The sequence below is a fragment of the Melospiza melodia genome, chromosome 11 (assembly GCF_035770615.1).
Source record: "Melospiza melodia melodia isolate bMelMel2 chromosome 11, bMelMel2.pri, whole genome shotgun sequence".
Lineage (NCBI taxonomy): Eukaryota > Metazoa > Chordata > Aves > Passeriformes > Passerellidae > Melospiza > Melospiza melodia.
Window position 1 is genome coordinate 12,098,360 of NC_086204.1, and position 15,028 is coordinate 12,113,387.

Here is a 15,028-nt window from a genome sequence, read left to right on the forward strand (position 1 = left end):
CTGGCTCAATCTGATCTTCAGAATGATGATAGTTTTCTTCACAACCAAGAAAAAAGTCTCAGTAGATAATTAATTAATGGTAGATTTTGAGCTTCTCTGATTGGAAGACCGGGGTTAAAAGATGCTTTGGAACAAAGAAAATTGCAGAACAAAATGTAGGTTTTTCTCATTTAGATTTGTCAGTTTTAAAATGGGTTTTGAAAAAGTCAACAACAACAATAGAAGTGGAATTGTCTATCAACAATAGAAGGGGTACAAGTAGGTTCAAGATTTTTGATTAGCAAACATAAATCATCAGCTGCCTTTGAAATTTCAAATTAATGCTACAATTAGTAGACTAGAAATCCAGCTAAGTTTTATATTTTGTTTAATTTAAAGCTGTAATTCTGACAATCAACAGAAGCTGTGGACTGACATCTTATCTGTGATATGGTTAAGGAGAAAAGGACTTCGATGTAGCATTCAACAATGAGTAACACCCAGGTTCTTCAGTGTGCTAAAGACTATTCCATGTTGGTTGCAGAACACAGAAATTCTGTTAGAAAATATGTTTGTAGGTTTCTCAGTCCTTAAGATTTTGTGGCCAGCCTTGAAATGCCAGCATAGTTTTATGATATAAAATGACAGTGAAGCCATTGACTTTCACCTGAAAGGTAATAAATTTTAAGCCATAGAACTGCTGGAAGATTGACACTCAAGTAAGACTTGATCTGATGTCTATTGAGGATAACAATTGTGCCTGTCATGGCTTCAGTGGGCATCAGATCAGCCACACTTTTCAGACTTCCCTTATTATTAAATTAGTGTAGTATTTTGAAACCTTTCTAGATATTGATTAAATTAATAATTGAGATTAAACATGGGTCATAAACTTTCTTTCTTTAGTTTTTTTTTCTGTTTCTCAGGGGGAGGCTTTGCAGCTTTGTTTATTTGTTTTTGTTGGGATTTGTTTTTATTTGTGTGTTTTGTTTGGTTTTTTTTAAGGAAAAAATGTTGCTGAGGTCTTAGAAGGAATTTTAAAATCAAGTGAGCAGCAGCTGCCATAGTGTTAGCTGGAATAATGTGGGCAACAGGAGCAGAAAAGCAGGCAGGCAAAAGTAGCACCTGCAGATGAAAAAGGCTTGACAAGAGGCAAACTGTTCATGTCACTGGAAAATAACAGAAAATAAACAAGAGCAGGCAGAGAGAGTCATAAATGTCAAATCATCATGATTTCACCAGGAAAAGACTTTTTTTTTCCAGTGACAACATATCACTTAGTGATGTATTTCAGGTGTCCTAGGTTTTGTCTATATGGTGAACATAACATAGCAGAAAATTATTTTAACCTCAGATAATAAATTATCCAAAAGAAAAACTATTTCCTCAAGGTGTTGTTAACTAGCACTCCAGGAAAATGCAGCACATGGAGGGGATGAATGTAGATAGTGAAACCTGTAAGGCTGAGTCAGCCCACTGACCATTTTGAAGCCCCGCTTGGTGATGACCTTACCTGCATGCTGAATTATGAACAGGCAAACCACACCCTCACCGTGGGCTGTTCATGAAGCAGCAGCACAGGGCAGGTGGGGGACTCCTGTTTTCAAGGACTTTTAAACTTTGCCTGAACACCAAGCCACTGATGTGGACCTTGTCTTTCTCCAGGTGATTATTTTTGCTTTCTCTTTTCGCTTTCAAGTTCAACATTACAACTGATATCTGATGCACTGGAGTAATGAAATAAAACGATGAACATAAATCATAGGCTTGATTTACAGAGTTGCTGAGGTTTCACTCAGACCTGATGAAGTGAGGAAGACAGAAATGAGACACTGGGTCACATGGTCCAGACTGTCTCATACCTTTGAGCAATTTTTCAGAATTCTATCATTGGTTAGAAGAGCTACACAAATATTGCTCTGACAAATAATGCTTGGGACAGGACCTTATGCTGTGTTGCAGAATGCCAGTATCTTTCTGTTCAACCTCAATCCAGTTCTAAGCAAAATGCTGCCAATACCTATGAAAGCTTATTCCTACATGGAAACAACTACTTCTTTTATTCTCATAGGTGCTTTTAAGTTCTGATGTGCTTTGGATGAGCATAAACCTTTTTTTCTTTATGGTTTAGATTGGGTCTGTGGTGAAAAATTAATTCATTTTCTTATTGGATGAAGCATTCATTGAATACTCCAAGCAATCCCTCATCTCCTCCCTCCCGTGTGCTCCTGAAGGCTGTTGGGGTGTGGGAATGTCTGGCACAGAGGACTGGGCATAAATTTCCTTCCAGCAGTTGAATTGGGGTGATAGCCTCTCCCTAGGCAGTGGAATGTGATATTTTAAGCATTCTAGAGGTGGCAGGAGTTGGTCTGGGTGTTGCAATTACACATAGCTCAAACTAACCAAATAAGCATTCAGGGATTTTTTTTTTTCACAGCTTTTGAAAGAAAACAATTGTGTGCAAATGAAATCTATTGACAACATGATTTGTTAGGCCTGAAAAGCAACAAATGAGCTATAATACCCAAAGTGCAAACCTATGCACTTAAGTAAAAACAAAAATTTCAGCAATAAGCCAGGAATTATTCAGCTGAGAAGGCCAGAGAAACAGAAGGCCCTCGGAGCATTAATTAATTGGAAATTGGCTAGGGGCCAGCTGAAGCTGCAACTGTGAAAAACACAGATGTATCAGCTGAATTTCTTTCAGCTGAGGTAAAGCCAAATCTTCTCTAGAATACCAGACATTCAAATAGTTAGGCATATTTGAAAGATATGGAACAGGTGCAGCAAAGTTTTGAGACTGATGTAAATGAGGGTCTGGAGAGTCCCTGCTGGACTGCAGAAAGGAAAGAAGGAAAAAATCTTTTTTGGATTACAAATCTGCTTGTGAGGATTTTCTCAAGCAACAGCACAGTCGTTTCATAGACTCGCAGAATGAGCTATGTTGAAAAGACCTTTTGAGATCATCAAGTCCTGCCTATGACCTAACATTTCCTCATCAGCTAAACCATGGCACTGAGTGCCATGTCCAGTGTTTTTTTAAACACATCCAGGGACAGTGACTCCACCACCTCCCTGGGCAGATGATTCCATTGCCCAGGCACTCTTTCAGTGAGGAATTTTTTCTAATGTCTTCCCTAACAACAGGAACCATTTGTTGGGATTATAGTGTGGAAATTAATTTCAGCTGCTTCTACTGCTTGAGCTGGGGTTGAGGGCCTGTATCTTTTCCCATCATGTGAATCCCATCAGCCAGGAGAGAAGTTCTGGCTCCATGTTAATATCTGTGCTATATCTGCTTGCAACAGATATTTGAGATCCTTGTGGAGATATTAAACAAAACAAGGGCTGAGCATAGATCAGTGATCAAACCAGAAGAATAAACCTTAGTCCAGTAATTAAACCAGAATAAAAAGGCAGAGAAGAAATAACTTCAGAAAACAAACAAAAAAAAATCTACCAAGAATACTCAAAGCCCAAAACAGTGTTTGTGCACTGATCAGTGTCCATTTGCACATCTATAACTATTTTAAGTTATGTATATGCTCACGTGCTAAATGCTGTCTGAAAATCTGAATTTCCTGAGCCTCTAATCTAATACACATATGAGGGATGGCATGATATGCTATAGTAGGAGTTTGCACTGAACAATATTCAAGTCTTTTGAGTCATGTAGACATCAAGTACTGGAATTTAAAAGTTTGTAACACATTTGATTTTTTCTGTAATATAAAAACCCCTTAATCTTTCCTGTAAGCAGTGCAGGAAATGCCCTGTGACAGACACACTTCAGTTTTATTACAATATTCCTGTAAGCTTTATGTAAAGTGATAATTTCGAGCAGCTCCAAGTCCCAGGTTAAGTGAAGTCTGGTAATTAACTCCCATCTTTGTTGGAATATATTTGGATATATTTTTCAGAACGAGTCAAAAAGCTAGAAATGTTCTCTTCCATGGCTGTGATCAGTAAGGTATCTAAACTGTTGAAGTTAGTGCTTCAGTAGAGCAAAATAGATAATTGATTTGCTGAGCTATTAAAATGCATGGATTATGCAGTACAGTAGGGATAAAGATTTGCAAATTATAGATCAAAAAAGCCCTGTTGCCTTCAGAATCAAATACAGACTATAATGCATAGAAATAGTCTTCAGTGGAGCCAAGAATATCGAAGATGTTAAAAGTACAGGTTTCTGTAAAGTACTTGGGACAGGGACCTTTCCCCCTCCCCCCAGTCCTTTCCTTGCATTCTTTGAACAAGCAAGTTCCAAAATTTAATTTTTAGATCAGGGGAAATCTATTATGGATGTCAAACTGTATAGCACATTTAATCAGATAACTTTTGCAATCCTATTACAAGTTGCCCTATGCCAGATTTTCTCTTTGAGTGAGAAGCAGAAAATGTCCATGTTGGGTGACAGACACAATGAGAGTTTCAGAGTTCAGAAGTCCCAACAGTCCTATAGCAATATTTGCTACATTCAAGTGCCTTGAACTTTAACACTCAAGTTGATTATGGAAAAAAGTGATATTACCAGGATTTTTTTTTCTTTGGGGGGGGATATATCCACATAAGAAGATGGTAATAGTAGTAAATTATATAAAATCTCTAAGTGAAAAACTTGAAGCAGGTATCGTTGGCCTTTGTTGCTAACCTACTGTTGGGCCTTTTCAGGAGAGGAATGTTAGAGTTAGGAATATTAGAATTATACATTCCCATTTTCAGGGGAGAATAATGTTTTTCATTAGTTTGGAAGACTTATTTTAATGCAGTTTTGGAGGCACCCCACACTAGAGACAGAAAGTTGTATTTTTTCCACCCCCCCAAGGTTGAGGTCAGCTGGGGGGGCTTCAATTCAAGCACATCCCCCCCAAATAAGGATGGAGGTGTTGCAAATGCTTTCAACAGGCTGCCCTCAGCTCTTTCATCAAACCTAAATAAAACTTAGCTGGTGTCCCCTCCATGACTAATTGCTTGCAGTCTGAATAAGACCTGAAAGTATTGGCATGCAGAAGGATGTGATGGTAATACAGTGGTGCTTCCTGCTTTACTTTGAGGTGGGTGTGGGTGTGTTTCTGCTTTTTAAAGGGTTTTGAATTTTTTTGGTTTATTTTTGAGATGTGTAGTAAAATTACCACTAGGTGATGTGTCATGGTTCACTGGTTCTGTTATAAAATTTTTTGTAAAGAAATATTTTCTGCCATATGAGAAGAGCCCAAGTCTCCCTAATGTACAGATTATCTTACATTTCACATAAGGAAGGTGCTGTGCCTAGATAGTTGCTGTGAAATTAATGTCTCATTTCCCTACAAGTGTCCTTCCATGGGCAAGCCCAAAAATGGATGTTCTTTGTTTTCCTGTAAAATAAATTTTACCTGCCTCTCCATCAAGTATCTGATTTTATCAACTTCTTTGTCTTATATAGTGCAAAACAGTGACTTTTATCTATAAACCCATGTGCTCTAGGGATTCAGGTTGTTTTGATGTCTCTTATTCTGTGTTTCCCTGTTTTTTGGAGAGCTTTTGTTTTATTTATGTGCATGCACTTGGAGGCATTTTTGAAGTAGCATATCACAGATAAAATCATAAACAATTTATAGATTGATATATTAAAACACAGTAAGTGTGTGCAAAGCTAAGCTTGCTGCTTATTTTCATAATCAATCTTGATTTCTCCACTGACTCTCATTTTCTCTCAGTAATGTGTCAAGAAGGGACAGCAATTTTTTAAACCATATGATTACTGACATGAATTACTGTCAGAATTACTAGCTATAAAAGAAATATTTATATAACTGATTGTAGAATGCTCAGTAATGCTGAGTATTGCCTTGTTGTCTTGTTTGCATTGTTTTCTTTATTACCACAATATCTTTCCATTATTAACATTATTTGTATACACTCTATTTTTATGCTATTTATAGCTAAATCAGAATATTCCCATGAAGCCCAAATTATTCTGAGGTTATAGTCTCTGTCAATGATGACTTTTTATTTCTTTTTTTGTCTTTTCCATGATCTTTTTGAACAGTACAATTGAAATTACCCACTCTAATTTTGATACACTAAATCATGAGAGTTCAAATTACCTAAGGTCAGAAACCTTTTTCCAGGAGGACTTGCATAGTAAATGTATCAAGAAACAGGTTGTAACTCTTAAAAGGCAAAGTGATGAATAAGTTATCAAAGGAAGTTTTAACAGAAGTGGAAGTAATATATATCCCAAAGGAAGCTATTATGAGCCCATTAATATCACAAGCCAAAGTTTTACTTACTGAATATAATCTAAATTGTATTGAACTCCCCAACCATCAAGGGAAATAGTCAGTTTCTGTGGTCTTGTGGTTGATTCATTCCTTTGATTTCTTCCAATATCTTTCTTCCTCCCCTCTTTGTTTACATGAACAGTTCAAATTCAATTAAATAAACCACAGTGATTTGGACAGTCATTGTTCAGAGCAGGGTGATGTTCCTTGATGCTTGTGAATAATGGAGAAAATTTCCTTGATTATCCAAACATGATAGCTCCAAACCTGAGGGAACTGGGGCTTGAGCCATACAGTGCTCTGTGTGCAGTGCTCTTTCAGACCCTCTGAGCATGTCAGGTTTTGGATGCACCTGCAGACAGGCTGGGGACAGCATGGCCTGAAGCAGCTGCTGCTCAGCTTTGCTGCAGTCGGTATTCCCAAGCTGGAGGTGTGCTTGGGCAATTGGGAAAAACACCCAGCAGACCTCACCTACACAGGAGCAGGAAATGGTGGTTAAAGGGGTGATTTCTCACCTACATGGGAGCAGGAAATGGTGATTGAAGGGGGGATTTCTCTATGGTGCAAACCATCAGTAAATGCTGAGTACTGAGTGCTGTGGGTGCCTGTCAGGGAGAAGAGGAAGCCTGGCTGGTGTGTGCAGGCCCTGGTGTGGCTCTGTGTGTCCGTGCCCTCTGCCAAGCCCCCCTGAGGGCATTGTCTGTCCCTTTGGTGTCCCTTTGGGGTGAGGCTGGCCCCAGCCCAGGGCACTGCCTGAACCAGCAGTGGTGATGAGCAGGGCTGTGGTCAGAGCACCCTTCTCTTCACAGCCTCCCAGACCAAGGGCCTGCACCTGCAGCATCTCCAGAGCCTCTGCTAGGCCAAGGGTGCTCTTATAGCCCTGTGTGGGATTCACATTCTCTAAACCTGAGAGAAGCAGAGAAAAGAATGATCAAAACAATTCTTATCTCATTTGCTGTGCCTGTGTTTTGCCAAAGTAGAATGCAATAGGAGATTGTTTACCCAGGGTGATGATGTTTTGTTTCCTTGCCCTATCAGGGCCAAGCACATATCCAGACTGCCAGTCAGCAGACAGTCACAAGATTTAGTTGAGTTGAGTGCTTGTGCATTTTCCATTTAGATGTAGTGTAATACAGTATAAAAAAATATAGTATAAAAAAGTAATTAATTAGCCTTCTGATATTAATGGAGTCCTCCTCATCATTCCCCCTGAATGTTGGGGCTGCCTGCTTTGCTATAGCCCTGCAAAGCCAGGGGTGCTTGTTTGGGGGTGGCTGATGGCGGCTGTGCTGGTGGCACAGCTAGCCCTGACCCCTTCCCACATGTGCAGCACCATCCATCACCCCGTGGTCAATAGTGCAGCTTCACCACTGTTCCTGTGCTGACACTCCTAGTGCCATTCCCACAGCATCTCCTGGCTGGTGGTGGCTGTGCCCTGGCAGCTAGATGATGCCACAGCTGAGAATGACTCTGTTGTTGCTCTTCCCTTTCCCTTTCCCCTTCCCCTGCCTTCCCACAGCTGTTTTCTCAGCATCTGCCTCATGTGAGCATAGCCCTGCAACAGGTGGTTTTATGGCACATGGCCTTTCTTTCTCATCCTTTTTGGTGGGGAGGTTAGCTCATCCTCTAGTCCTAAATGCATTCCCAGAATAGATACTGTGCTGCAGATAACTACTAACAGCATGGATTTCACCTCGAAATAGCTGACTGTCTGTTCTCACCAAACCACAAAAAGGCATGCTGTTTGAGGACAAGATTTCTTTCTGTTTGTGAGAGAGAGATGTAGTTCTGGTATATTTAAGGAAAATGTCTAGGTCAAAGAAAAAGAAGTCTGTCTTTGGACTGAACTGTCTCCAGAAGGCAGGACTGCATGTCTGCACTTCCCTCTGCCAGGGGGTTAAAAGTTCTGGCAAATTGCACAAATTTGCTTCTAAAGCAGGTCTCCTGGAGTCTTTTCACACAGGATTTTTTTTGTAAGAAAATTATGTTAGGTAACTTGAGCATGCTAAAATTCCTCATGGCATGTGAATGCATTCTTTCCATTATTTCTTATTTATATGTTGTTTGTGTGTGCTTTATGTGCAAAGCACACCAGCTACTGAAGGTTTCCAGTCCCTCCTCCTCCTGCTGGGAGCTGAGTCAGAGAATGGGCTCACTGAGGGAATGTCACAGAGTTCAGCAGTCCCCATCTGATCAGTACCAAATATCTTTCACTCACAGCTTGTCTTTTATTAAAAAAGGATGAGCATGGACTAAATATGAAGCAAAGAAATTTGAACCTTTGTGCCTTGTTCAGGCCAACTCTAAGCACCCAGGAGGTATCTTGGGATAGCAGATAATGATCACTAAATTGCGTTATCACTTAGCAGGGAAGCAAGTTTATGCCATTTCTCCCCAGTGAGGGAAGGTTTGAAGTTACTTGTTTTTTTCATCACACAGAGCCAAATATAGGCCATATATTTTATGTTACTAGTTTTTAAACCAACTCCATCTGAAATAGTTATAAGAGTCTAAATTATATTATGGTTGGCCATTAGCCCCACTTCCCCTTTCCTGCTCACCAAATTAAAGCATTATCCTAAGATACATAAGAAAAAAATCAATTAAATAGGATGAACTGTGAGATAATCCCACCTCTACAATGGAAAAAATAAAGCTGAGCACTGTGAGAGTTTTGTAACAATTTTGTAACTCAGTCAGTCAAAAGCTTTTGAAGGATTCTACTTTCTTATTTCTTCGTTCTCTTATGGCTTTTTAGATGGTGCATTCCCCAATTGACTGTACAGTACATACCAAACAGCCAAGCATCCCCAGTAGGTACTTATTATGTATGCTCTTCACATTTTCTGGCAGCTTCAGTTCTATGACTCATTTTATCATGAGCTTCCACTTTGATGGCCTTTAAACTATCTATCCATGGCTGTTAAAATGACTGCAGAGTTTGAAATTCTTTCCTGGCACGACTTAATTCTATAACCCAATTAAATCAGATGGTGTGAGCTGTTTCTTAAGCATTTTTGCTTGTATAGCTTACTGCTCTACCATCAGCTTTTCAAATCCTAGAGTTTGAGGATTGCTAAAGTTTCTGTTTCCTTTCTTATTATGGAATGCAGCTGAAGCCACTTTGTTATGGGTGTTTTTGATAAGCATTAAATGGTTAATAGACTTAAAATAGAGTTTTTAATTTGTTCATGAAAAACATTGAACGTATTTTGGAATATGCATCAGATTCTTATGAGCATGGCTAGATTAGATTAACATACCCTCTGGGTCAGATATGGGCTCTGAAATGCCTGTTTATATTTGCTGTTGCTTTTCCAGAGAGAATCCTGAGCATAACTTTTGCTTGCTGCGTGTCTGTGTAGAATAAGAGTGTACAGTGTGACATTATTCTGTGTTGGTAGTGTAGAAGATGGCATTCCTCTCTCTAGTTTACAGTAAAATGGTCATGCTAAGCACAGTGACCATCTCCCTGTGCTGCAGGGACACCCTGATTCCATTCTGCTTTGGTTCCTGTGTGGGAATCTACTGCTGGGAGCAGCAGCCAGGTGTGCCCACGTGTGCTCGTTCTGCATTCCAGCTGCAGATCTCCAGCTGTGGGATCCCAGGGAGGCAGGAGGAGATGGAGTTATTTACTTTATTAGTTACCCTGCTTTCGCATTTGCCCCAGTATACCCTTTGCCATTCCCTTCACAGAGGGAGCAACATCTGTGCCTCCCTCATGTTCTGCTGCTTCATCTCCTGTCTCTCCTGGGTACCTCCAAGCTGACTGGTGTTCTGAAGGGCTTCTGAGCCACAGATTTGATTTATTCAGTCTTTGATCTAGACATTAGGAGAAATAGCTTTGACATAATTTTGAGAATTGTTCTTCATATGTTTTGATAACCTCAAACAATGTGTATTTTGGTACTAAGAGAAGTTGCAAATGTACATGATGGTTCTGAGAGAGCATCAATCCATGATTGCCATTATCTGCTTTCTTTTCCTCCTAGAAGTGGGTAGTGACATCAAGTTAACTTATACCAGCTGCAAAAAGGAGCTAGTGTCAGGCCAAAGTATCATTTTCAATAATCCCAGGCTCTCATACATTTAATTGAAGCACAGCTTCTTCTTGTTCAGTCATTAGTGGAAAATAAGGAAAATAAGTGGTGGAATACTTGTCTTCCTTGGTTGTGCTTGAGTATCATCCCAGATAATAGAACTTTAAACTCTTCGGAATTATGGTGTATTTCTCTGTTCAACCATCAGGAACAGAGGAGTTTTTAATTGACAATATTGGACAGAATCACAGTGCTGAAGAGAGATTTGAGGGATGTCACCCTTCACTAGTATTTTCCATTAGTTCAGTTTCTAATGTGTAACACTTATTTGAAGAGCTACTAATGAAATACAAGTGCAGAGGCCAGATTGTCACCTTATTCTCCTGCGGAGTTCATGACATTCAGAGGCATCAGGATGTGTTTGTATTTCTATGCTTCCAGACTTGAATTTATATAAGATAAACCATTTAGCAGTCAACTCAATTTATGTAACAAACAAAATTTTCTGAAATAAAATCAGCCTCAGGCTAAAATCTTTTTTTTTTCTTTTTGGTAAAATGAAGTTAAAAGAATTTATTATCAAGACTCCATCAAAGGTGACTTAAGAACAGGAACAGAACATTTGGAATAACAGAGGATGTACCTGTAGTTTTAAATGTAAAGCATATTTTATAATTAAAACCAGAGAAGCCTGTAGGAGGTAAAATACTGGTTATTTAAAAATGATCACATAATCTTATTTTGAAACATCTGTATGCTTAGGATTTTCAGATAGAAAGGGTTTGTGGAGTTTTTCATTAACAAACAAGGAATTTGTAGGTATTCTGCCAGTTAGCATTAATCAGGGGCACCCAAATAATTCTCCTTTTGTATTGAGGGAATCTGATGGAGTATAAAACACCAAAGACATTTTTATAAAGGGGAAATGCAAAAATATCTTTTTACAGACCTGAACATTTAAAGTGAGAATGCTGCATTAGGTGCTTATGGTGCATAGCCAATAGTGGAATTTAAGGTACAGTTTTCTTGTGATCCAAAAACCTGGTGGTATATGGCAATTCTTTTTTCTGTTATTCCAATTACAAGTAAGTAGAATATTATAAATGCAAGAAATAAACACTAGTCATTTACAAAATTATCTAGTTGCAAATCAATTTGTTGTGTACTTAATACATTTTAAGGACAAGTGCATAAATTCAGTGAGTAAATGAAGCAAGGCAATTTTATTGTCTCCTTAAGGCTGATATGAGCCACTGGAAATAGTGAAGTCTTTGGTCACGCTTTGTGCAAATAAATGTATATAATATCATCTCCTAAATATGTATGAGTAACATAGTGCATTGCTTGATAGGATGCTGAACATAAAGATGTCAAAGAACAGCTCAGTCTAACAGAGAAAAATAACTAAAAATTACAAGAAAGCATTAGTGCTAAAAGTGCAGCTTGAGCCTTCTATGGGCTTTTAAAGAGACAGGAGTTTTTAATGTTCCTCTGAGCACTTGTGCAAAAAGGCACCAGTTATGGCACAAGCAAGTCTGGCAGGTGCCTTATTTAAACCCAGCTCCTGACTGCTCCCTGCCAGGCTCTTGGGCCTCGGTGTCCCCTCTTTGGGCCTCGGTGTCCCCCCTTTGGGCCTCGGTGTCCTGCCTTTGGGCTTCCATGTCCCCCCTTTGGGCCTCGGTGTCCTGCCCTTGGGCCTCGGTGTCCTGCCTTTGGGCCTCGGTGTCCCGCCTTTGCCATGCTGAGCTTCCAGCCTTGCACGTGGGGACTTTAATAAAGAGAGAACTATTATTTATGCAATAGTAAATCTGGAGGCTTAAATTCAAGGTCCACGGTTTTGGGCAGGTCTGGGCACAGGATGGGGACAAGAATGTGGTGCAATCCTGTGCACAGGGACCTGAGAAGCATCTTTACCTCAGGATTGCAAGGTATTTCAGTGTTATAGCCTTTTCCTCCTGTTGCATAGAAAGCTGTTCATAAGGAAATTATGATGTTATTTTATAAGTATTAGGACAGATAATATGTTAGAATTTTGATTGTAATAAAATTATTATTCATTGAAAATTAATATATTTTTTTCTTCCTGGTTTAATTAAAAGCTCGCTATACAAGACTGCTAGTTACCCTACAATTAAATTCCTTTCAGTTTGATCTCTCTCATTTGGGGACTTCTTATCCAAACTCCAGATTTCTGTATGCCTTCAGAATACATTTAATACTAAATATAGAACAAGGTCATGATCAGACTTGGCTAGTCTTTAACATTTTCAAAAAGATTTTTCAGAAGGCTGAAATTGTTAGATGTAGCTTGATAATTCTGCTTTTTCTCTGAGATGAATAAAGCTAGCTCTTCAAAAGCATGACACAATCTAATCTTTGATGTCTCTTAACTCCAAAGAAAATGAAATCTTTCCGGAGGGAGGTCCAAAGAAACTCCAGAAAGAATTTGGAAGACCTTTGAAAATGATAACCAGCTGGTCCATGAAGCAGCAGGCTGCTACTACATGAAAGTGTTGCAAAGCTAATAATAACCTGGAAATAATGGCTAGTGAGCTTATGCTTTCAGAATATCTGGCTGAGTACATCCCCTTCATCTGATACCCAAGTATTTCAGCTCAGAGACCACCTGTGCAAATCATCTGGAATGGGAGGTATAGAGACTCACCATGTAGCAGGTTCCTCACACTAAATAACCCCAGCTACCACATCTTTGGGTCAATGGCTTTTGACATACAATATATAAGACTATGTTGTTCTTGTTTAAAAAGAACTCCATGCATACACACAGGAAGATACTTCTCTCTTTTCTCTAAAAGATAGAAAGATAAATAAAATTACTTACAGAATGACATTTTGACTGAGTATGCTTAGAAAATTGTTTGCTTTATTTAAATGTCTGCTCTAGTGGTACTTTGGCTCAGACAGGACACATGTGTGGGAAGTTGTATTTAAGACCTCAAAGCTTACATCAGTGCTGAATAATTCAATATTTGTTGCATTAGCCATGTGAAATAGGTTACTGCTAAATGTTATTCTATAGACTGGCTCTTCCAGCCTCAGAGAGATGTAGGTTATGTGTGCAGATGTTCTTTTGGACTGGATATATCATCTCTAACATGTGTTTTGGGCTGTCTTCTGAAGAGCATGCCTCAGTTTGAAACCAGAGATATTGGGTGATGTGTCAGAAATGAGCCTCTTACCAGACCCTAAGCAAGGTCTCATCCCAGAAAGCAGGAGGGGATGAGGGAACAGTAAATTACAATTTACAGCTCTGCAAACAGCACAAGCTGTGCTATGTGGGTGCTTTGAATGACAGGCAATGTCCTTGTCAAGGGGCCAGAAGTCTTGGCTTGAACATCTCAGCTCTTTCACTGCATAAACAGTGGCACACAAGCTGCTGGGCTGAGTGCTTGAAAACTAAACAGGTATTGTGGTAAATTTAAGTTGTAAGGAGAAAAGGTTTCTTGGTGTGACTACTCAGCACTGAGAAAATGCAAGCAGACTAGCATGCATTGTAAAATGCTTTGAAATAACCAAGTGAATAATAAATGGCCAAGGAATTAAAGAGAACTTCTACCTGCAAGAAGGTTGTAGCAAGGTGGAGGTTGGACTCTTCTTCTAGGAAGGAGGAGACAGGACAAGAGGGAATGGCCTCGAGCTGTGCCAGGGGAGGCTCAGGTTGGATAGCAGGAAAAATTTCTTCAGTGAAAGTTGATTCATCATTGGAATGGACTGCCCAGGGAGGTGGTGGGGTCACCATCCCTGGAAGTGTTTGAGAAACAGCTGGACCAGAGTGCCGTGCACTGGCTGACAAAGTGGCCAAGCCTTTCTCTCAAAGTGAGTGACAAAGCCTTTTTCTCAAAGGTTGGACTTGATCTTGGAGGTCTTTTCCAACCTTGATTATTCTATGATTTTGATAAACAAATAGATCTGTTTGAAGGGAAATGAATATATGTAAAGCAATTTAACCACTCAAATGAAAGTTAACAGTTTGGGACAGGAACACAACTTTGCATGGCCTCTTACTTTATCCTTTCTTTTGAAAAGCAAAAGTGGTCAGACCTCCTCTTATAATACGATATCTGTAAATACAAGGTAGTTTTTTTAGATGTTTTGAATGCCTCTGAAATCCATCACTGTCGAATTAGAAGAGCTAAAATAATCAGTGTAAGGATCACTAATCTTGCTTTCAGAACAGTAAAGGGAAGTGTTTTGACATATGCAATTGTATAAATTGTCAGTGTTACTAGGGGAATTAAAACATGGTGGGAAATATGTTTAGTCACTGTGCCAATGCTCCGGCAGGAGGAAGACAGAATTGTTTTTAGAAATATTTATTTCTTCCATAAATATGAGAAAACATTAATTGAGGTTTCACCGAATTGAACTCAGGTTTACCATGTGTATTTTCTATATTTACCAATGTAAAAGCAGAAATGTAAGATGGAGGTGGCAGAAAGCCAGACAGGAATGAAGCTGCAAAAAATTTGAGAAAAGCATTAGGATTAAGCAGCTTTAATTATATCGCTATTTGCTTTGTTCCACTAGGATCCTTAATCAAAACAAAACACTTTTTTCCCTTGATCCTTCATTGTTATTGCATGCACACATATATGTGCAACAGTTAATTAGTGTAAAAGCACAGAGCTTGTGTTCTCCCTGTCTAATCTTTGATTGTGATTAATGAAGAATATAAAATAATGTGCCTGTTAAAGCTGGAAACATCTTTATATTCAAAGCAAAATC